This window comes from Mytilus californianus, unplaced genomic scaffold (genome assembly GCF_021869535.1).
Source record: "Mytilus californianus isolate M0D057914Y unplaced genomic scaffold, xbMytCali1.0.p SCAF_2, whole genome shotgun sequence".
NCBI lineage: Eukaryota > Metazoa > Mollusca > Bivalvia > Mytilida > Mytilidae > Mytilus > Mytilus californianus.
The window spans coordinates 41,574,234-41,598,474 of record NW_026262668.1 but is presented as its reverse complement, the minus strand read 5'-3'; positions in this window follow the sequence as shown (position 1 = coordinate 41,598,474).

The following is a 24,241-nucleotide window of genomic DNA, read 5'->3' as shown; positions in this document are numbered from 1 at the left end:
CTCACGCCCCTTTTTGCATTTTTTTGTGGCAAGAAAATGTAGATTTTTGCTATGACAGGGCCATAAATTATGTGGATTCATGTAGGCAGTAGCCTCCTATTACTGGCTGACCCAAAAAATTAACTCAGAAAAAAAAGAAATGAAAGAAGAATGTGGCTGAGGACACAAATGCCCCCGCTAAAGCTTTGTAATTTTTATGACTCTTAGAACGGAAAACAACTCACTGCCCAAATTCGAACTATGTCTGCGTGTTGTAGTTCTAAGCATTGTGTATGAGTTTCATCAAAATTTAAATGAGGCAACTTAAGTTTGAGTGCGGAAACGAAAATGGGACGAACAGACGGTCAAGGGTAACATTTAATGCCCCCGTTTACGGCGGGGGCATAAAAAACATTTGATAGTTCACATCTTGACAACTGATACCTGTCCCGACATCATAGAACATCTATCGTAACAATGACCTCTTAAAAATGTCGAATCGAAAATGGTGTGAAAAATATTTTTTGCAGTCTCAATCAATATAGTTGGAGTGTAGTATGAAAAAAAAACATAATAAATACGATATTGCCGCTCGACGCCGTCAATAATTATAGTTCCTTTTCTATAAAATGAACTAAAATATCTCTGAAAAATAAGAATTGTTTATATTTCACTTTTTAATTATTCAGATGCAGTTCAACGAGTTCCAAATGCGTTCAAAAATACAATAAAATCGAAGAACAATCACCTAATTACCTAAACTTCGCCGTAATTTTGAAATAATAGTGATCATAGTCGTAAGACACTTGGCCATAGAACTTTGAAAACAGGATGAAGCATAAAAACCGATAAGCTTCTAGGGGCATGTGCGGCCCCAAGACGCCGTCTATAATAATGCCTCCTTTTAAAAAAGTTTTAATTAATGGTGAAATATAATTTCTTTTTGATGACTGTATCCATGAATTTTAGGCTTGGATGCTTTGTAACTTTGATTTTAATTTTGCCTTTTAACAGTTTTATTTGAGCGCCATTGATTATTCTTATTTAGACAAAAGGCGCGTTTGTCTTACCAAATTTTAAGCCTGGTATATTTGATGAGTTCTATTTGAATTAAAGGACCATTCTGGAAAAAAAACCACTTTTCAATATATGCACATACTTTTTCTATATACTAGTATGCACATACTTTTCTTATATATGCACATAGTTTACTTTATATGCACATACTAGTACTGTCCCTATATATGCACATACTAGTACTTTCCCTATATATGCACATAGTTTACTTTATATGCACATACTTTTCGATATATGAACATAGTTTACTTTATATACACATAGTTTTTCTATATATGCACATAGTTTTTCAATACGAGAATTGCCATTCATATGATACTTTACCGAAAGTGCAATTTAAAGAAAAAAACGAGAAAGTACAATTTAACAAAAATCAACGTTTCAAACATTTCGGAGGAAGATTTATTTCCATTAATACAGGAGCTAGTTGACAAAATAGGTAATAACTCCTATAAGGGACCGGTCTTTTGTAACCCGTAAAGGAGGATAGGAGGAAATTAAAAAGGGGGGGGTCTTGAAATGGAATGTAAATGAGGTATCCAATTCTTTATACGACCGCAAAAAATGGCCGTATAATGGGTCGTCATCGTCGTCCGGAGACATTTTGTTTCCAGACAATATTTTGAGTATTAGTGTATGGATGTCTATCAAATTGTACCACAAGGGTCCATACCACAAACAGACAGTTTGGATGATTTAGGGGGTTATTGTCTTAACTGTTTAGGAATTAGGGGCCACATTAAGGTCCAAAGGGTCCAAAATAAAACTTAGTTTGAATTAATCAAAAATTTGACCTATATGTGGACCAATTTGAAACCGAGCCCACAATCAATAATCTAAACACACGGTTAGATTCGGCTTATCAAAGAACCCCAATCTCCGCACGACGACGAAAACGACGACCAATTATATGGCCGCAAATTTTTAAAGAATTGGATACAACCTTTCCATTCCAAAAATTTTCAAGCCCCCCCCCCCCCCCCCCCCCCCCCCCGCCTTTAATTTCCTCCTATCCCCTCTTTTCAGTTTACAAATGACCGGTCCCTTACAGGAGTTATTACCCTTCCAATGTCCGATTTTCGTCCATTTTTGTGTCTTTTTTTTTTACTTATATCTCGAAAAAAGTAATATCTAAATAGAAACTTGAACAACTAAAATGATCAGTAAGGCTAAATTTACAAAAAAAGAAACATACTTGAAATTTGTGTATCTTATAGAAGAAACTGCCTCTAATTACAAAGACATTTTCAATGGAAAGAAACTATTTTGTTGGCTTCCCTTCTGAAACAAATAATGTCTTTTTCAAGAAGTTTGAAATCAAACTTCAAAAAAAAAGACGTGCACTCCCCCCCCCCCCTTTCCTCCCCTCCAAAAAAAAGATGAATGGTCGGTACCTTAGCACTGTTTACAAGTCGATGCCTTTAGTAGGGAGGTGTTTATCTGAGCGGCTTCCCACGAAACCTTTTATGTTTCGGGTTACTATCTATTTGAAGCTATACAAATGCGCGAAAACGTAATAAAAAACTGCGCGCAAATGTAATGCACCGAGTTGAAGTTCATCCATATCTCCTTTCCTTCATACCGGGGGCCTCGGTGGCAGAGTGGTCTAAGTAATCGAACTACTGTATCACTAGCCGGTCAACACTAGGTATGCTCGACTCCAATCTTAATTGACTAGAATTGTCAGTTTTCCTACCGCAGGTAGGTGGTTCTCTCAAGGCACTGAGGCTTCCTCCACCAATAAAAACTGACCACCACGAAATAGCACGATACAAAGGCTATAATTGTAAAAATGTATAATAGTTTTATTTGGCCTAAAATGGGGGCATTTTGATTTAAGGGAACAACTATTTAATACCGAGGTAGGGTTATGGTTTTTTTAATATTAAAATATTCTGATTTCCAACTTTGAAAAAAATAATATTCTAATTGAGAGTTTTGGGTCCTACTAAAAAGCGCCCGGGTGAAGAAAAAGCGCCCGGGGAAAAGAAAAAGCGCCCGGGGTCGAAGAAAAAACGCTCGGGGGAAAGAAAATGGCACCCGGGGAAAATATATATAGATATTGTATTGGCATGAGACAACTTTGAGTCGATGAAATAAGTTATGCACATTGATTTTTTTTTAATTTTAGACAAGTATTTTGCAAATTCAGATAATAGACACTTGTAAATTATACAAAGCACAAAAACAAGTATGAATGTTTCAATTTTAACAATAATATATGAATACTATTTCGAAAGACAGATAATAATGGATCACAGTTTATGCTGAAGATTTATAAATTGTTAGACATCAAAAGACATGTTTTTCAAAAACGATATCAAAATGAAAAATGCAAAAACAACTTAAATTTCACAGATAAATATTAATTTTATAAAATTAAAAGAGTTGCACATTATTTAAGAACGATAAAAGTGACACGCACATGTATATCAGCATCAGCAAATGAAAACAATTATACTATGCATGTTTAAAGCAGGTGTTTGGTATATAACAAATAACATTGAATCAACGTAGTTAAAACAAGGGGGTAAAAAGCAGGAGTTTGGTTTAAATTTAAAACTAAGCATTAAAACACTGATAAGCATAGCCATTAAAACAGTTTTAGTTTTATAAAAAGATATAATAAATCTATATCAGCATCTGCATATAAAACATTTACTATTGTTAGTATTGTACTAAAAGTAAAAAGTAAATATTAAAACACTGATAAGCATAGCCATTAAAACAGTTTCAGTTTTATAAAAAGATATAATAAATCTACATATGCTTGTTCATATTTACTTTAATACTTACTTATATACAATTTTGAAATCTAAAATGTAAAGGTGCAACAACACTATCTACACACTTTAGATGTAGCATCGTACATATCCCCATTTATATTAAGGACAAAACAAGCAATGATTATTTTTTTTGTATTCAGGAAAACATTTATTGTTATAAAATATTATTATTTTATTCTCTCGGGCGCTTGTTTTTCTTCCCAGGGCGCTTTTTCTTTTCTCCGGGCGCTTTATTTTCTTCCCCGGGCGCTTTTTCTTTTCCCCGGGCGCTTTTTCTTTTCCCAGGCGCTCCCGGGCGCTTTTTAGTAGGACCGAGAGTTTTTCATAATGAAATATTGTCCTGGACAGTTTTATCATTATTAAATATTGTCTGCGGACAATATTTTCTAGGAAATATTGACGGGTAGACAATGTTTTATGGGGGACAATGTTTTTATGTTACAATAAGTACAATATTTTTATGAAAACGAATTAGTTCTAAGCAGAAACATAAGATCAGGGTTCTGTTTATTTAAATGACCAAATCAACATGACCGACAGCTATACTTCTGACTTTTTCTGTAAATTACATAAAAGAGGGAGAAAATTTTAAAAATCTTTACCTGTATACTAAGTACCTGTATGACAAAGGAAAGTAATTCATGTGATATGCCCAGCACACAATTTTAGTTTACCGTTGTGACAACGTTGCGAAATGACGCGAATACAACGTTACTTTGTATATTCCAAGACCATCCACACAACGTTGTTACAACGTAATAATTCTTATATGATTTGCATATTAGAGAATACGTTGATATGATTTGTTGAGAGGACTTCCGGTAGTTGTTCTTGACGTTGTTTATTTTTCGATAGACGACGTTGACCGAACTTCTTTTCGTAACCAATGTAAGCAAGATGGCGGCGATAATGACACAATCCGGATCGACGTTAACAAAATTTATTTTCAATTCGCGTTAATAGGTCTTTTAAAATAGTTAAATTAAATAATAAACACAAAACATTCGTTTGAATGATAATAAGAGTTTTTGTAGTTTATTTTTTATCAGATTGCAAATTTCATGGAGTACATATTTTTGCGTTAACCAACAAATATATTCATGCGCCAGGCCTATTCAATTACACAAATATACAATTTACGTGTGATAGAGGTTACGAGTGTGGAAAAAAAATAATCTCCAATTTTAAAGAATTATAAGGATTAAACGCCTTTTTAAAGGAATTTATTGGTGTATAAACTGTACCAAGTCACTCACAAACATATCATAAAAGTCCTTCGGACTTTTATTTGTTTGTGAGTGAATTGGTCGAGTTTATACACCAATAAATTCCTTTAAAAAGGCGTTTAATCCTATAATAATTCAGACTGTATTTTATATGTGCTTTCTTAACAGCAGATGCTAGTACAGAACTACTGAACAAAATGCCTGTTCTTATTTGTATCCTATATTCTTATAATTATTGATTGCAAGAATTACTTGAATTTACTTTTCAAAAGTTATATAGCAGTGTAGCAAACTTTCTATGTTATGACTATCAAAGTTATGTGATAGCAAATCCTACCACTAAGACAGTGAACATCAATTAATCATCAGAGAACGAAGTACCTCTCTCGTGTCAATGATTAGCTGGTCATGACTTAATTATTTTCCCATACGAAATATATTAAGATAATATATAATAATTAGGTCTTTCCACTTTTCTGTGGAAAGAACTATTGTATTTGTTCTGATTATTATTTTTTTTCTTCTTCCGCCAAACCCTTTTCTTACGGTATAAAGTTGTTTGGCAAGATGTCGCTTAGATATTTTGGATATTATATCGAACAGTTATTGCGCTTTTAAAACTCATCTTGTTAAGCCAAAGACTTTTTTTTATTGTAAGAGTTATCTCCCCAAACACTGTTTTTCTTGTTAGTGTATCTCCTCCGTAACCAAAAAAGATCACGACAAAATTCTTTTTCATATTTGTTCGTAACATCCACAGAAATTGGATTGTTGATTTGGATCGAAGCGATCCGGTGAAATCTTATATGAGTTATCTACCTTTACCAAATAATTTTGTCGTTGTGTTTATGTAACTCATAAACCGTAAGCTGTATAAACCTATAGTCTTTTTATTTGAGGTCCTTGTGTCCTAAGTTAGAAAATGAGGTCAAGATCAAAGGTCAAGGTCATGTTCTCATTTTTGACTTTTGCTTGTTTTTGCATTTTCTTTGATACTTTTAAAGTTATATATAAAAGAACTAGTGCAAAATGTTTGAGTTATTGGAATGAAGATAGGATATATTTGGTCTGAAACAATCCAATGACATCTTATTGGAGTTATTGCCCCTGAAATGTTATATTTTAAAGTAAATTGATTATTACTTCAGATTGGTACATGATAAAGCAATAAGGTCTTTTTCAAAATGTTGAGTGACATATGACCTTGAAAAATGTGAACCGGAAGTGACCCTGAGTGAATCGGAAGTAGTGATGTTTGCACTTACTTAATGGAAAAGTATCTAGAAACTATATGTTTTAAAAATGGGGATACATAAACCTATCATTTGAGACTTGAAGTGACATTCTAATATGAGGCAGGTGTGACCTGTGAAAGGGGACGAAGTCAGAAAACCTTTAGAATACTTTACTATATCGTTAACAGCAAATTTATATAAATTCTACAATTATTGACCTTTGATGAGCATAATGAGGTTGATACCATATATTTAGTAGTAAGTACAGTAGTTTTAAATATTTGATAAATAGCCTGCTGTTTATTCCATATCGTTAAACTTTGATGCGAACCCTTTATCACACCCCTTAAAAATAATAATAAGGCCTTTATCACACCCTTTTATTGCATGTCTACCCTTTATCACACCCCTACTCGGATTTCTCATTTATGGCAGTAGTGATTCCGACTAAATTTACATGAAGTCCATGTTTTAATTTATGCAAGCTTCTCATCCTTTCTGTGTCTCTTTCAAATAAAATCAAAGATTAAATAGTGAAATTTTTTTCAATGGTCCCAAATGAAACGGTTTTAAGGGCGTGACGTCATTTATCGAATTACGTCATTGTTTGGCATGAGACGTCACAGACGTCGAGCTTTCATATTTTCTGGCACACGAAATGCAACCATAAAAAACTACCGGCAGCAAGAGGGTTAAACTTTAAATTTTGATATTTCAGAAGTTCACATTTTACTCACCAGTCTCAAAGTAGTCTCTTGTTCATTACAGTATACGTGTTATTAAATTGTTGGTTTATTGTTACTATTTTTTTTTTAACAGGTTTTATTTAGAATGTGTTTTATATAGTACAAAATTTAAAGGAGGATAAAAAGAACTCAATGAAATACCATACAAAACACAAAAAAAATAAAAAAAATACAATAAACAAAATATTTCTATGGACAATAGGACGCAAATTGAAAGTCCACCAAGGTGCTTCGGATGAATAATTTTAAAAGCAGTTCCTATATATGATTAAGCTTTTAAAACAAAGCAAAAATAATTCTGAAGGTAACCCAGGTGCTTTGGATCAGTAAGCAGTTCCTATATACTCTCCTGTTTAAATATATGATAAGGCGTATAAAACATGGCAAAATCCGTATCACATGCCTCATCACCCTCGACCAATATCATCCCTCGGGCTGATATTGGTATCTCGGGATGATACGGCATGTGATACGGATTTTGCCATATATTATAGGCGAGTGACTTATTTCAAAAAGACGCTTAGTTAACGACTTTAATGCACCCACCTAACACACGGCTGTATTATATATCATTCGAAAGCTAATAATCTGTACTTTCTGTTTTGTCCGGTCGTAAAAAAATCGTACGGTGCATTTTCTGTTAAATCAATGTCAAAGGTCATGAAAAAACATTCCAATTTTTGCGATTACTAAACAAAAAGCTATTTTCTAATTCTTGTACCATAACATTTTTCAAAAGATCATATGAACTTTATATAACATAATACATTATTTCCAAATCAAACAAAAAATAAGAGGTTATATGCGCAATATTTCCCGAAAATTGAAATTCATCACAAATCTTAAAAAAATGAAAAATTGATCCAAAAGCAAAATATATCTTGGGGGATCGATATTTGTATGCTAAAAAAATAGATAAATAATATGTTTTAGGTCAAGGAATATTTGTTTTGTAATTTTAATATGCAATTATTAATTATTGTTCATAGAACAGCCTTCTATTGAAGTGTTTGCAGTTGCCCAAAAATCTGCCATCTGCAAATAGCGATCATTTAGTTATTCTATGTTAAGATAGCACATCGCTTATTGTCAATATCAGGGAGGAGAATGATTTTCCATAATAAAAGAAGGGGTATTTAAAGTTCGAAAAGAATATATACGAGCTAATTGAGGTAAAAATATGTTTTTTACGAAGTCAAACTTATTTACTTTTTTTTAATCATGTTTAAATGCAAACATGACTTTGCGACTAAATCGTATGCAACATTTGAAATAAGTAACCTTGTTTAGAATCACTTGGTTGTCTAAAGCGGGATGTAAACGAACTACATATAATGCTGCTGCTTCTTATTTAGTTTAAAATCGTGTTAGACATATTAAATGTGTTTAGAAGTTTAATCTCTTTAATTATTTGAATAAAAGATGCTTATATATCTTTATTCTCACAAACCAAATTTCAAAGGTATAGAGATAGGATTGAGTATTTTCAACATAAGCTTTTAAAATACAAATGCAGGTCATTGTGTATGTAAAACACTATAAGCAGTTGTGAAATAAAAAAAATAAAAAGTTGAATACCTTCCTGACCTCATAAAATCATTCGCTGTTTTAGGCAGTGATCGTTTTCATGCTGTGCTGTGGACTGTTGTTCGTCTCTTGGACTTTAATTTTATTTTGTTCATGCTTTTAATTAAGTTTATTTGATTCATGGTTTGAGATGTTGATTGTCCCTTTGGTATTATTTCACTTTAAAGATATTAACTTGCAGTAATGAAAATCGGCAAAAAAATCGCCTCAAAGTAAAGTGAAGAAGATTAACGCAATAAGACAAATATCCGCGAAAATAATGCTGCGTTCACACGTAATTCGAATTCGATTCGCATTAACTAATTCGAATTAGTTTAATTCGCATTCGAAACGTTTAAGGGCATACGATACAGTTTTGATCCCATAATGAAATTTTAATGAAAATTTGCATATAGGCTATTTTTTACCTGATTTAACCAAATATGTAATAAAAAATATACCTTCATGTGCTACTTTTTGAGTAAATTGAGGTCGAAATTTCAGATATTTGCTCAAAATTCGGATTTGTGGACGTATTTTTCCTTTCGACAGAAATTCATAACTTTTTTGTTTTAAAAGATAAACACAAGCTGTTTTTTGTTAAATTATCTGTAAATTCTGTTTTATATAAATGTCCTATAAATTTGTGCATTTTATTTTTACTAATAACTCATATTTATCAAATGTTCATGAATGTAGAAAAAAACCGTCATTTTTTGCTGTATATTCATCAAATTTAAAGAAATTGCATTATTGACTTTTTCATGAAAATTGGTACACATAATCTTCATACAATATCAAACCAAATGTCATTTTAAAAAAGAGGGGTCCATGAACTCGTTTTCAAGATAAATCAGTTTGAATGATAACAAACAGTCGAAAACTGCATCTTTTCCCGATAAGTCGCAGTTTGACGTCGTGAAAATAACAATTTACGTTAGCAACGTCATTACCTCCGCTGTAACTGTATCGTATGCCCTTAACGTCCAAACGTAAATTCTAATTCGAATTGCAATGCGCGTCAAATTCGCTTTACTGTCCTAACGACGTTAACTTTTAATTCGTATTAACAAAAACGCATTTCTAAAGCGAATTGGATAATGCGATTTAGCCAATTCGAATTAAAAAAGAAGAGTGTGTGAACGCGATTAGCGAATTCGATTCGAACGAGGCATAACTTAATTTGCTCACGGTGATATATATATATAGAACCAAATCGTTATGATACATTTAACTACAATGCTCTACAATTTCTAAAACTTTTACTACTTTAAGAGTGACGAAATATATCAAAGGGACATCAAACTCATAATTGAAAACGAACTGACAAAGCCGGGCAAAAAACGAACAAAACAAGCAACAGTATACAAAACACCACATATAAAACTACAGATTGAGTAACACAAACCCCCAAAAAATATTTGGGGTGAACTCAGGGGCTCCAAAAGGGTGAGCAGATCATGTTCCACATGTGACACCCGTCTTGTGGCTCGTGTAATTCCTACCTCGGTGCCAAGCCTTATTCGGTAGGTGACATTCAAGGCAGAAATGACGGTATTTTGGTTACGTCGATTGAAACTTATCAGTCGTCTCCTGGCAAAACAGATATTTCATAATTGTCAACCAACTCGTAGTGGCGTCCATAAAGTTTTCAAAGGGATGATTTTAACTTTGCATTTGAACTCTGGTTTAAAACCATGTTCAAACCACCATTTTTCTTCAAATGTCCTTTATCAAGTCAGGCATATGGCAGTTGGTATCGAATAATCTGTTTCTTTGTATGTTAATGTTTGTTTTTGTAGCAGTTCAGTGTTTCTGTTATTCCGTTGTGTTCCTCTTATAGTTGATGCGTTTCCCACGGTTTTGGTTTGTGACCCGGATTTTTTCCAGTTACTAGTAAATCGATTGATGACTATTGAATAGCGGTATACTATAGTTGCCTTTATTTAATATCTTCATTGTGAGCAGTTACGCACTATTACGACAATCGTGAAAGTAAATGCAAGCTCTGGAAAATTGTATCAACTTGGAGATATATACTCCACAAGAAGATGCCGCGAAATCGCGTTACAATTGGGCAAGTGTTTAAATAAAGAGTTTTATTTAATTTTGCGGGCAGTACGTCGACTGAGCATGCAAAGACAAATTTAGGAAATGCAAAACCCTACATTTATACGTCATATCATAAATATTCCGACTTGTTATTGTTTCAGAGGAGTTGAGGCTCAATGAAATCGGTCTCCTCCTTTAATAGTATAGTTATGCAGGTGTTGCTATAATGTTGCTACATAGAAATGAAAAGTTTATAATTGGTTAGTAAGGAGTGTTTTTATGGGTTGATTTATGCTCATCTCTTTTGTCGTAAAACTTGTTCTCAACCAACCCTCATCGTCGATTTCAAGATAAGTGGTAGAGTAAACTATATCTGTTGAGTCTTTTTTTTAATTTCAATGGAAAATACGAGTCCAACATTGTGACAAATTTGGCACTATTCAGCGAGATGACATCATCTATATAGTGGAAAGTGAAGTTTCAAGATAATGGTAGCTTCTTTTCAGTCGTCATCAGAAGCTCTTGCATTAAGTCATCCTCGTATGAAAAATGAACAAGTCATTCAAGCTATTCAGAAAGTCTAGTTGTAACTAGAATCGTTGCGTATTAATGGATTTTTTTCTTCAAAATTATTCTTATTTGATGAATTAATGCATTTAAACAATGAACAACGCAATTTAAGCAATCAAGAAGTCAAGTTTTATAATGTGTTTACTGGTTTTTAAATTCTTTTAAATTTCAATTTTCATCAATTTATTTTTTATTTATTTTTGACTAAATTTTCAATTTATTTTTATGGTTCACATTAAATAAATAAAAGGTCTTTTCACTACATCAATATGTATAATGAAGCTACAAATCAAACAATTAGAAAAGTCAAAAGATGTTTATTTCAGTCTGGTAGTTACAATGCAGATTGCAATCACTTAGTTTCGCCCCCTTTATTTCAAGCAATAGTATGATTCGCACACATATTTTTTTACTTTAAATTTTTCAGATTCTTGAGAATATGTTTATTAAATCTTATATTGACCACATACAATGTTTAAATAGGAGGAAATGCTTAAAAGCTGTTTTTTCGCAGATGGCGGTATTTTGGGCAACTGCATGAGTTGTTATGATTTGCTGTTTGATTAGAAGTAAGCATAATTTTAGGAAATTTGTGATGTCAAAAACTTCTTTGATAGTTATTACAAGGTTTTACTTAGTTTTAAGTGATTAGCAGTTGCATCAGAAAGAAAAATTTGGGTTTTCACACATTTTGTTAACTTTTACTCGAATTTCAGGAAACATGTGCTGTCTATCAAAAACACGTTTTAAATATTTTAAAATGCATTTGATTAATGACCGTTAATCTCTCTGCTAAAAAGTTAAATGGTTTGCATATGTGAATTTAGTATATAAAGGCATATTATGCAATCAAGCTGAAATCTTAGAAAATATGCACTTATTCGTCCTTGGCCTTTGATCTTGATTTGACGGAAATTGCACCGTACGATTTTTTACGACCGGGCAAAACAGATAGTACAGATGGGTAGCTTTCAAATGATATATAATTTAGCCGTTTGTTAGGTGGGTGCATTAAAAATTTAATTTTATGGTTAAAGTCACTCGCCTATTATTCTCTATTTATTGATTTATCAATCCCAGAGATATGATATTCACCGAGGCCAACGGTGAATGTCATATCTCTGGAACGGCCGAGGGTGAATGTCATATCTCTGGCGTTTTCAAGATGGCCGCCGTTACCATGGAAACAGCAAAAATGTCCAAAATTTCAAAATGCTCCAAACTCAATGAAACATTACAATAATGTTAATCGGCATGTGTAGATGCCCTCTTTGACTTTGGAATTTTAAAAATGGCTGCCGTTACCCTGGCAATGGGGGAACGAGGGTGCCATCCGTTATTGCTCGCAATTACAAATCTAGTTATGACACCTTCAACGGAGTCGGGGTGACATATTGTTATTCTACGTTTCTTTTTATGGCACCCTCAACGGAGTTGGGGTGACATATTGTTATTCTACGTTTCTTTTTTTCTTATTAAGTCGCCAAAACGGAGTTTTGGGGATTTTATGTTTTTGTCCCGTTTCTTATTATTATTAAGTCGCCAAAACGGAGTTTTGGGGACTTTATGTTTTTGTCCCGTTTCTTCTTATTATTATTATTATGGCACCCTCAACGGAGTTGGGGTGACATATTGTTATTCTACGTTTCTTTTTTTCTTATTATGTCACCCGATCGACAATGTCGGGTGACATATTGCTTTTCCTCTGTTTCTTTTCCCCTATTATTATGGCACCCTCAACGGAGTTGGGGTGACCTACTGTTATTCTACGTTTCTTTTCTTTCTTAACGGAGTTTTGGGGACTTAATGTTTTTGTCCCGTTTCTTATTATTATTAAGTCGCCAAAACGGAGTTTTTGGGACTTTATGTTTTTATCCCGTTTCTTATTATTAAGTCGCCAAAACGGAGTTTTGGGGACTTTATGTTTTTGTCCCGTTTCTTCTTCTTATTATTATTATTATTCTTAACCCTTATTTGTCCGACCATTTTCTTCCAAGCCTTAAATGATGGAAACTTTATATTTGGTATGATGATGGGGTAGTATCCCTAGGGGTGCATTCACTATTTTTTATTTCAAATGGGGGTCAACTTGGCACTATTTGGGGGGCCGGAACATGGCTATTGATTCGCTACTGGTAGAACCTTTAAGCTTTGTGTAATACAAGAGACCGATGTCCAGGTGTCCATTCCACATTTTTTATTTCAGCCCGGGGTCCTTGGCATTATTTTAGGGGGTCAATTTTCATGGAAAATTCTAGAACAATAGTCATGTGATTAGTCATGTGATAGTGTTGAATTATTTCTATGTACTTTTTATGTTATATAATGATAGATTATTACAGGTAGCACCATATGTAGCTGTAATTCGAATTTGGAATTTTTAAAATGGCCGCCGTTACCATGGAAATTGCAAAAATATGAAATTTTTTTAAAATGCTTCAAATTTAATGAAATTTTACAGAGATGTTAACGAGTGTATGTAGATTTGGAATTTGACTTTGGAATTTCCAAAATGGCCGCCGTTGCCATGGAAACAACAAAAATGCGAAAAATCTAGATTTGGTCCAATCTGTATGAAACTTGACAGTAATGTGACCTGTCATGTGTAGATGTGCCATCCGACTTTGGAATTTTCAAAATGGCTGCCGTTACCATGGAAACTGCAAAAATGTCAAAAAATTCAAAATGCTTCAAACTTAATGAAACTTTACACAAATGTTGACTGTCTTATGTAGATGTGGCATTTGACTTTGGAATTTCCAAAATGGCTACCGTAACCATGGAAACACGAATGCCTAAATTTGAAAATTGGTCCAATTTTTATGAAACTTGTAAGTAATGTGACCTGTCAGGTGTAGATGTGATATCCGACTTTGAAATTTCAAAATGGCTGCCGTTACCATTGAAACAGCAGAACAATGGTTGGGGGCCGTTTTGGCGACTTTTGTGTTAGCATCCTAACACAGGATTACTTGTTATTATTATTATTATGTCACCCGATCGACAATGTGGGGTGACATATTGCTTTTCCTCTGTTTCTTTTTCTGTATTATTATTATTATTATTATACTTCCACCTAATTTTGTCCGGGAGTTTTCTCAGAGCCGATGGAACCAATCTAAATGATTGTTCACTATAACAAGGAACACCAACTTTTGCGTTGCAGTAGAACTTTGGCACTAAAAAATGGCTGCCGTTACCATGGAAACCGGAAAAAGGTGAAAAAATAAAATTTTGGAGTTTGGTGAATAATTTGAGACTGCTTAAACTTAAAGCCATTAAATTTTAATACAATGTAGTTGTCCACTATATACAGGTTTTAACTGATTTTGGCAATCATTGGAACTACTATGTTGCCATGGAAACTACACCAAAAATTTCAAAAAATATCAAAATGCTCCAAATTTAATGAAACTTCACAGTAACGATGAGCAACTTGTACATGTGGCATTTGGAGTTGGAATTTCCAAAATGGCTGCCGTTACCATGGAAACAATGTAAAAATGGTCAAAATGCTTCAAAACCCTTAAAGTAGCATTTACTTTCTTAAAATGGAAGGTCAAATCCATTGAAACTTTGAAGGTATGTTCCCTCCCATGTACCAATGTGGCATCTGTCATTAAATTTTGGGAATGGTCTCTGTTACCATAGGAACCAGCAAAAATGTCAAAAATTTCAAAACTTTCAAAATACTTAAATCTTTATGAAACTTCATACGATTGTTAACTGGCAAGTCTGGATGAGACTTCAGACTTTGGAATTTCCAAAATGGCCACCGTTGCCATGGAAACTGCAAAAATTTCAAAAAATTTCAAAATGCTCCAAACTTAATGAAACTTGATAATAATGTTAACTGGCAAGTCTGGATGAGACTTTTGACTTTGGAATTTCCAAAATGGCCACCGTTGCCATGGAAACAGCAAAAATATAAAAATTTCAAAATGCTTCAAATATTCTGAAAAATTACAGAAATATGTATTGCCATGCATATATGTGCATTCACTGTTTAAAATTTTCGAAATGGCTGCTGCTTAGTGTCAATGGGGGAAGGGTGACATCCGCTATTGCTTGCAATGGCAAATCTAGTTATTATTATTCTTCTTAACCCTAATTTGTCCGACCATTTTCTTCCAAACCTTAAATGATGGAAACTTTATATTTGGTATGATGTTGGGGTAGTATCCCTAGGGGTGCATTCACTATTTTTTATTTCAAATGGGGTCAACTTGGCACTATTTGGGGGCCGGAACATGGGTGGGGTCATTTTTCGACTATTGATTCGCTACTGGTAGAACCTTTAAGTTTTGTGTAATACAAGAGACCGATGTCCCGGTGTCCATTCCACATTTTTTATTTCAGACCGGGGTCATCTTGGCATTATATTAGGGGGTCAATTTTCATGGAACATTCTAGAACAATAGTCATGTGATTAGTCATGTGATAGTGTTGAATTATTTCTATGTACTTTTTATGTTATATAATGATAGATTATTACAGGTAGTGCCATATGTAGCTGTAATTCGACTTTGGAATTTTTAAAATGGCCGCCGTTACCATGGAAACTGCAAAAATGTGATTTTTTTTAAAATGCTTCAAAATTAATGAAATTTTACAGAGATGTTAACGAGTGTATGTAGATTTGGAATTTGACTTTGGAATTTCCAAAATGGCCGCCGTTGCCACGGAAACAACAAAAATGCGAAAAATCTAGATTTGGTCCAATCTTTATGAAACTTGACAGTAATGTGAACTGTCATGTGTAGATGTGCCATCCGACTTTGGAATTTTCAAAATGGTTTCCGTTACCATGGAAACTGCAAAAATGTCAAAAAATTCAAAATGCTTCAAACTTAATGAAACTTTACACAAATGTTGACCGTCTTATGTAGATGTGGCATTTGACTTTGGAATTTCCAAAATGGCCACCGTAACCATGGAAACACGAATGCCTAAATTTGAAAATTGGTCCAATTTTTATGAAACTTGTAAGTATTGTGACCTATCACGTGTAGATGTGATATCCGACTTTGAAATTTCAAAATGGCTGCCGTTACCATGGAAACAGCAGAACAATGGTTGGGACCCGTTTTGGCGACTTTTGTGTTAGCATCCTAACACAGGATAACTTGTTATGTCATCCGATCGACAATGTCGGGTGACATATTGCTTTTCCTCTGTTTCTTTTTCCCTATTATTATTATTATTATTTATCTTCCACCTAATTTTGTCCGCCAGCTTTCTCAGAGCCATAGCTACCAATCAGAATGATGGTTCACTATAACAAGGAACCCTGACTTTCGAGTTGCAGTGCAACTTTGGAACTAAAAGATGGCTGCCATCTCCATGGAAACTGAAAAATGGTGAAAAAATATAATTTTGGAGTTCGCTGAATTATTTGAAAATGCTTAAGCTTAAAATCTTTAGATTTTAATACAATGTAGGTGCCCACTATATACTGGTTTGGGATGATTTTGGCAATCATTGGAACTGCTATGTTGCCATGGATACTACACCAAAAATTTAAAAAATATCGAAATGCTCCAAATTTAATAAAACTTCACAGTAACGATGAGCAACATTGGTAGATAAAGAATTTGGCGTTGGAATATCGAAAATGTCTGCCGTTACCATGGAAACAATGCAAAACAGGTCAAAATGCTCAAAAAGCCTTAAAAAGGCATTTACTTTCTTAATATGGTAGGTCAAATCCATTGAAATTTTGATGGTATGTTCCCTCCCATGTACCAATGTGGTATCTGCCAATAAATTTTTGGAATGGTCTCTGTTAACATAGGAACCATCTAAAATGTCAAAAATTTCAAAATGCTCTAAATGTTCAGAAAATTTATAGAAAGATGTATAGCAATATATTTATTTGCATTCACTGTTTAAAATGTTTCGAAATAACTGCCGCTTAGTGGCAATGGTGGGCAGGGTGACATCCGCTATTGCTTGCAATGGCAAATCTAGTTATTATTATTTTTCTTCCACCTAATTTTGTCCGCCCGTTTTCTCAGAGCCAAAGGAACCAATCTAAATGATGGGGCACTATAACAAGGAACACTGACTTTCGAGTTGCAGTGCAACTTTGGAACTAAAAAAATGGCTGCCGTTACTATGGAAACAAAAAAAATGTGAAAAAAAAAATCAAAATTGCAAATCCATTAAATCTTTCATTATGAGACCCAACTGGATGAAACTTTAGTAGAATGTAGCCTGGCATGCCAAGATGTGTTGACCATATTTAGAAATTCCAAAATGGCTGCCATTACCATGGAAACTTGAGAAACATTTGCCATTAGACCCTATGGGAAATTCTTAAAAGTAGCATTTACTCACTTATAATGTAGATCAAATTCCATGATTCTTTCATGGTACATTCCTGGTCATCTGCCAAAGTGGCATCGGTCTTTAAAATTTTAGAATCGGTCACTGTTACCATGGAAACAGCACAAATTCAAAAATGTTCAAAAATTTCAAAATGCTCCAAACTTTATGAAACCTAATATAAATGTTAACTGGCAAGTATAAATGAGACTTCTGGCTTTGGAATTTCCAAAATGGCCGCCGTTGCCATGGAAACAGCAAAATTGTGTAAAAATTTCAAAATGCTCCAAATGTTCTGAAAATTTACAGAAAGATGTAAAGCCATGCATATATGTCCATTCACTGTTTAAAATTTTCAAAATGGCTGCCGCTTAGAGGCAATGGGGGGAGGGTGACATCCGCTATTGCTTGCAATGGCAAATCTAGTTATGATGTCACCCGATCGACAATGTCGGGTGACATATTGCTTTTCCTCTGTTTCTTTTTCTGTATTATTATTATCATTATTATACTTTCACCTAATTTTGTCCGGGAGTTTTCTCAGAGCCGATGGAACCAATCTAAATGATTGTTCACTATAACAAGGAACACCAACTTTTGCGTTGCAGTAGAACTTTGGCACTAAAAAATGGCTGCCGTTACCATGGAAACCGAAAAAAGGTGAAAAAATAAAATTTTGGAGTTTGGTGAATAACTTGAGAATGCTTAAACTTAAAACCATTAAATTTTAATACAATGTAGTTGTCTACTATATACAGGTTTTAACTGATTTTGGCAATCATTGGAACTAATATGTTGCCATGGAAACTACACCAAAAATTTCAAAAATATCAAAATGATCCAAATTTAATGAAACTTTACAGTAACGATGAGCAACATTAGTACATGTGGCATTTGGAGTTGGAATTTTCAAAATGGCTGCCGTTACCATGGAAACAATGTAAAAATGATCAAAATGCTTCAAAAACCTTAAAGTAGCATTTACTTTCTTAAAATGGTAGGTCAAATCCATTGAAACTTTGAAGGTATGTTCCCTCCCATGTACCAATGTGGCATCTGTCATTAAATTTTGGGAATGGTCTCTGTTACCATAGGAACCAGCAAAAATTTCAAAACTTTCAAAATGCTTAAAACTTTATGAAACTTCATACGATTGTTAACTGGCAAGTCTGGATGAGACTTCTGACTTTGGAATTTCCAAAATGGCCACCGTTGCCATGGAAACTGCAAAAATTTCAATAAATTTCAAAATGCTCCAAACTTAATGAAACTTGATAATAATGTTAACTGGCAAGTCTGGATGAGACTTTTGACTTTGGAATTTCCAAAATGGCCACCGTTGCCATGGAAACAGCAAAAATATGAAAATTTCAAAATGCTTCAAATATTCTGAAAAATTACAGAAATATGTATTGCCATGCATATATGTGCATTCACTGTTTAAAGTTTTCGGAATGGCTGCTGCTTAGTGTCAATGGGGGAAGGGTGACATCCGCTATTGCTTGCAATGGCAAATCTAGTTTTTATTATTATTATTATTATTATTCCACCTAATTTTGTCCTGCAGTTTTTTTGGAGCCAATGGAACCAATCTTGATGATAGTTAACTATAATGAGGAACACAAAATTTCGGGTTGCAGTAGGTCTTAAGAACATTAAAAATGGCTGCCGTTACCATGGAAACGGAACAAATGTGAAAAAATCCAGTTTTTCGTTTTGGTGAATTATTTGGAGATGCTTAAACTTAGAATCATTATATTTTAATACCATGTAGGTGCCCACTATATACTGGTTTTGGATGATTTTGGCAATCATTGGAACTACTATGTTGCCATGGAAACTACATCAAAAATTTCAAAAATATCAAAATGCTCAAATTTTTTTGAAACTTCAGAGTAACGATGAGCAACATTGGTAAATGTGGAATTTGGCGTTGGAATTTCGAAAATGTCTGCCGTTACCATGGAAACAATGCAAAATGGTCAAAATGCTCCAAAAACTTCAGGATTTGGTGAATAATTTTGGTATGCTTTAACTTAAAATCATCAAATTTTTATACAATATAGTTGTCTATTATATACAGGTTTCGAATGATTTTGACAATCATTGGAACTATTATGTTACCATGGATACAGGAGCAAAAATTTCAAAAATTTCAGAATGCTTCAAACTTAATGAAATTTCACAATAATGTTGACTGTCATGTGTGGAAGCAGCAATTGGCGTTTAAATTTCCAAAATGGCTGCCGTTACCATGGAAACAAGGCAAAAAAAGGAAAAATTATGCGTAAAATTTGTAAATCCACTAAATGTTCTAAAAAATTACAGAAAGATGTATAGCCATCAGTATATATGTGCATTCACTGATTAAAATTTTAAAACTGGCTGCAATCTAGTGACAATGGGGGAAGGGTGACATCCGCTATTGCTTGCAATAGCATTTGTTATTATTATTCTTCCAATGATTTTTGTCCGGCAGTTTTTTTGGAGCCAATGGAACCAATCTTAATGATAGTCCACTATAATGAGGAACACAAAATTTCGGGTTGCAGTAGGTATTAAGAACATAAAAAATGGCTGCCGTTACCATGGAAACGGAACAAATGTGAAAAAATCCAGTTTTTGGTTTTGGTGTATTATTTGGATATGCTTAAACTTAGAATCATTATATTTTGATACAATGTAGGTGCCCACTATATACTGGTTTTGGATGATTTTGGCATTCATTGGAACTACTATGTTGCCATGGAATCCACACCAAAAATTTCAAAAATAACAAAATGCTCCAAACTTAATGAAACTTCACAGTAACGATGAGCAACATTGGAAGATGTGGCATTTGGAGTTAGAATTTCCAAAATGGCTGCTGTTACCATGGAAACAATGCAAAATGGTCAAAATGCTCCAAAAACTTCAGGGTTTGGTGAATAATTTTGGTATGCTTTAACTTAAAATCATCAAATTTTTATACAATATAGTTGTCCATTATATACAGGTTTTGAATGATTTTGACAATCATTGGAACTACTATGTTACCATGGATACAGGAGCAAAAATTTCAAAAAATTCAGAATGCTTCAAACTTAATGAAACTTCACAATAATGTTGACTGTCATGTGTGGAAGCGGCAATTGGCGTTGGAATTTCCAAAATGGCTGCCGTTACCATGGAAACAAGGCAAAAAAGGAAAAATTATGCGTAAAATTTGTAATTCAGCTAAATGTTCTAAAAATTTACAGAAAGATGTATAGCCATCAGTATATATGTGCATTCACTGTTTAAAATTTAAAAACTGGGCGCAATCTAGTGACAATGGGGGAAGGGTGACATCCGCTATTGCTTGCAATGGCAAATCTAGTTATTATGTCACCCGATCGACAATGTCGGGTGACATATTGCTTTTCCTCTGTTTCTTTTTCCCTATTATTATTATTATTATTATGTCACCCGATCGACAATGTCGGGTGACATATTGCTTTTCCTCTGTTTCTTTTTCCCTATTATTATTATTATTTTTCTTCCACCTAATTTTGTCCGCCCGTTTTCTCAGAGCCAAAGGAACCAATCTAAATGATGGGGCACTATAACAAGGAACACTGACTTTCAAGTTGCAGTGCAACTTTGGAACTAAAAAATGGCTGCCGTTACTATGAAAACAGAAAAAATGTGAAAAAAAAATCAAAATTGCAAATCCATTACATCTTTCATTATGAGACCCAACTGGATGAAACTTTAGTGGAATGTAGCCTGGCATGCCAAGATGTGTTGACCATATTTAGAAATTCCAAAATGGCTGCCATTACCATGGAAACTTGAGAAACATTTACCATTAGCCCCTATAAGAAATTCTTAAAAGTAGCATTTACTCACTTATAATGGTAGGTCAAATTCCATGATTCTTTCATGGTATATTCCTGGTCATCTGTCAAAGTGGCATCTGTCTTTAAAATTTTAGAATCGGTCACTGTTACCATGGAAACAGCACAAATGAAAAAATTTCCAAAAATTACAAAACGCTCCAAACTTAATGAAACTTAATATGATTCTTAACTGGCAAGTCTAGATGAGACTTTTGACTTTGGAATTTCCAAAATGGCCACCGTTGCCATGGAAACTGCAAAAATGTCAAAAGATTTTAAATGATCAAAAATGCTCTTAATGTTCTGAAAATTTACAGAAACATGTATAGCCATGCATATATAAGCATCCCGGTTTAAAATTTTTGAAATGGCTGTCACTTAGTGGCAATGGGGGAAAGGGTGACATCCGCTATTGCTTGCAATGGCAAATCTAGTTATTATTATTATTTTTCTTCCACCTAATTTTGTCCGCCCGTTTTCTCAGAGCCAAAGGAACCAATCTAAATGATGGTTCACTATAACAAGGAACCCTGACTTCCGAGTTGCAGTGCAAGTTTGGAACAAAAAAATGGCTGCCATCACCATGGAAACTGACAAAAAGTGAAAAAGTAAATTTTTTGAGTTTGGTTAATAATTTGAGAATGCTTAAACTTAAAATCATTAAATTTTAATACAATGTAGTTGTCCACTATATACAGGTTTTGGCTGATTTTGACAATCATTGGAACTACTATGTCGCCATGGAAACTACACCAAAAATTTCAAAAATATCAAAATGCTCCAAATTTTATGAAACTTCACAGTAACGATGAGCAACATTTGTAGATGTGAAATTTGGCATTGGAATTTCCAAAATGGCTGCCGTTACCATGGAAACAATGCAAAAAAGGTCAAAATGCTTCAAAAACCTTAAAGTAGCATTTACTTTCTTAAAATGGTAGGTCAAAAGTAAAATCACAAAAATACTGAACTCCGAGGAAAATTCAATCGGAAAGTCCCTAATCACATGGCAAAATCAAATGACAAAACACATTAAACGAATGGACAACAACTGTCATATTCCTGACTTGGTACAGGTATTTTCAAATGTAGAAAATGGTGGATTGAACCTGGTTTTATAGCGCTAAACCTCTCACTTGTACGACAGTCTTATCAAATTCCGTTATATTTACAACGATGCGTGAACAAAACAGACATTATAAATAAAATAGTCAAAATATGGGTACAGCAGTCATCACTGTGTTACAATATAAAAAAAAACAATTATTTACAAAAAAGCACAAAAGCATCTATCAAATTAAAAACCACATTCATTGCTTCGCGTGTCTGACGTCAGAAAATGTAAACGTCACATAAGAAAAAAGTTTGTCATTCAATGTTTATTCAAAACAATTTTATAATTTCACATGGGGAATGTTGGTATACAGGGTTAAAAAATCAAAAGTTATGTTAGAATTAATTTCAGAAATAGACCGAGATTTAAAATTGTCCAGAAGTTCATAAGAATTTTTAAGAATCCACATATGGTTAATACCACTACGCGAGTAAAATAAATTTGTCGTTTGTCGTTCAAAGTATTTTAAAATTTATAATAGAACAATAACATAATGACATATAACAGAATTATAACATAATGACGGGATCTTTTAAAGTACAGAGTCACGTTATAAGAACCACAGAAATACAAAAAGTCGCATATACAAAACACACCAGTAAAAATGAAAGATAATACAAACACATTGACGGGATGTATAAGTACCCAGCCACGTCAAATGGATATCACAGAAAACAAACCAAACAGTAAAAGTAATATTAATATTAGAACAAAGACAAATGAAAGAACAATATTACACGTTGTTAAGATGATAAACAACGTCAGTATGCAGAATCTATACTTCAAGACCATCATGTATTATTTGTGAAGTTGATACGGAATATTTATCAACAAGGTCTTGGTACCTTCCGATGAACTTTTTTAGAAAAAGGACGAGACGTTCTTTGACATACCCCTGGTTCATCAACTTTCTGATCAGACACTGGTGACGTTTTACAAAGTCTGAGTAGGAGCTGCAAGCTCTTGAATATCGAATAAGTTGGGAAATGTATATCCCATATGCAGGTGAAGTTGGTATATTGCTACTAAGGTGGGGGAAATTTATAATTTTAAAATTAAAATCGTCTCGTTTGTCATAGATTCATTGAAACTTTGATGGTATGTTCCCTCCCATGTACCAATGTGGCATCTGTCATTAAATTTTGGGAATGGTCTCTGTTACCATAGGAACCAGCAAAAATGTCAAAAATTTCAAAAATTTTAAAATGCTCCAAACTTTTTGAAACTTATTATAATTGTTACCTGACAAGGTAAGATGAGACTTTTGACTTTGGAATTACCAAAATGGTCACATATATGCATGGCAATACATCTTTCTGTAAATTTTCAGAACATTTGGAGCATTTTGAAATTTTCACATTTTTGTTATTTCCATGGCAACGTCGACCATTTTGGTAATTCCAAAGTCAAAAGTCTCATCTTACCTTGCCAGGTAACAATTATAATAAGTTTCATAAAGTTTGGAGCATTTTAAAATTTTTGAAATTTTTGACATTTTTACTGGTTCCTATGGTAACAGAGACCATTCCCAAAATTTAATGACAGATGTATGTGCATACGATCAAATACAAATCTGTACTGCAAAACATCTTCTAGAATATGATTGAAGAGAAAAAAATATATAATTTAACGTGCTTCTATTCTATACAAAAATCGTGCTTTCATACCACATCTTCCTATATCTATTTGAAGAGAAAATCCCC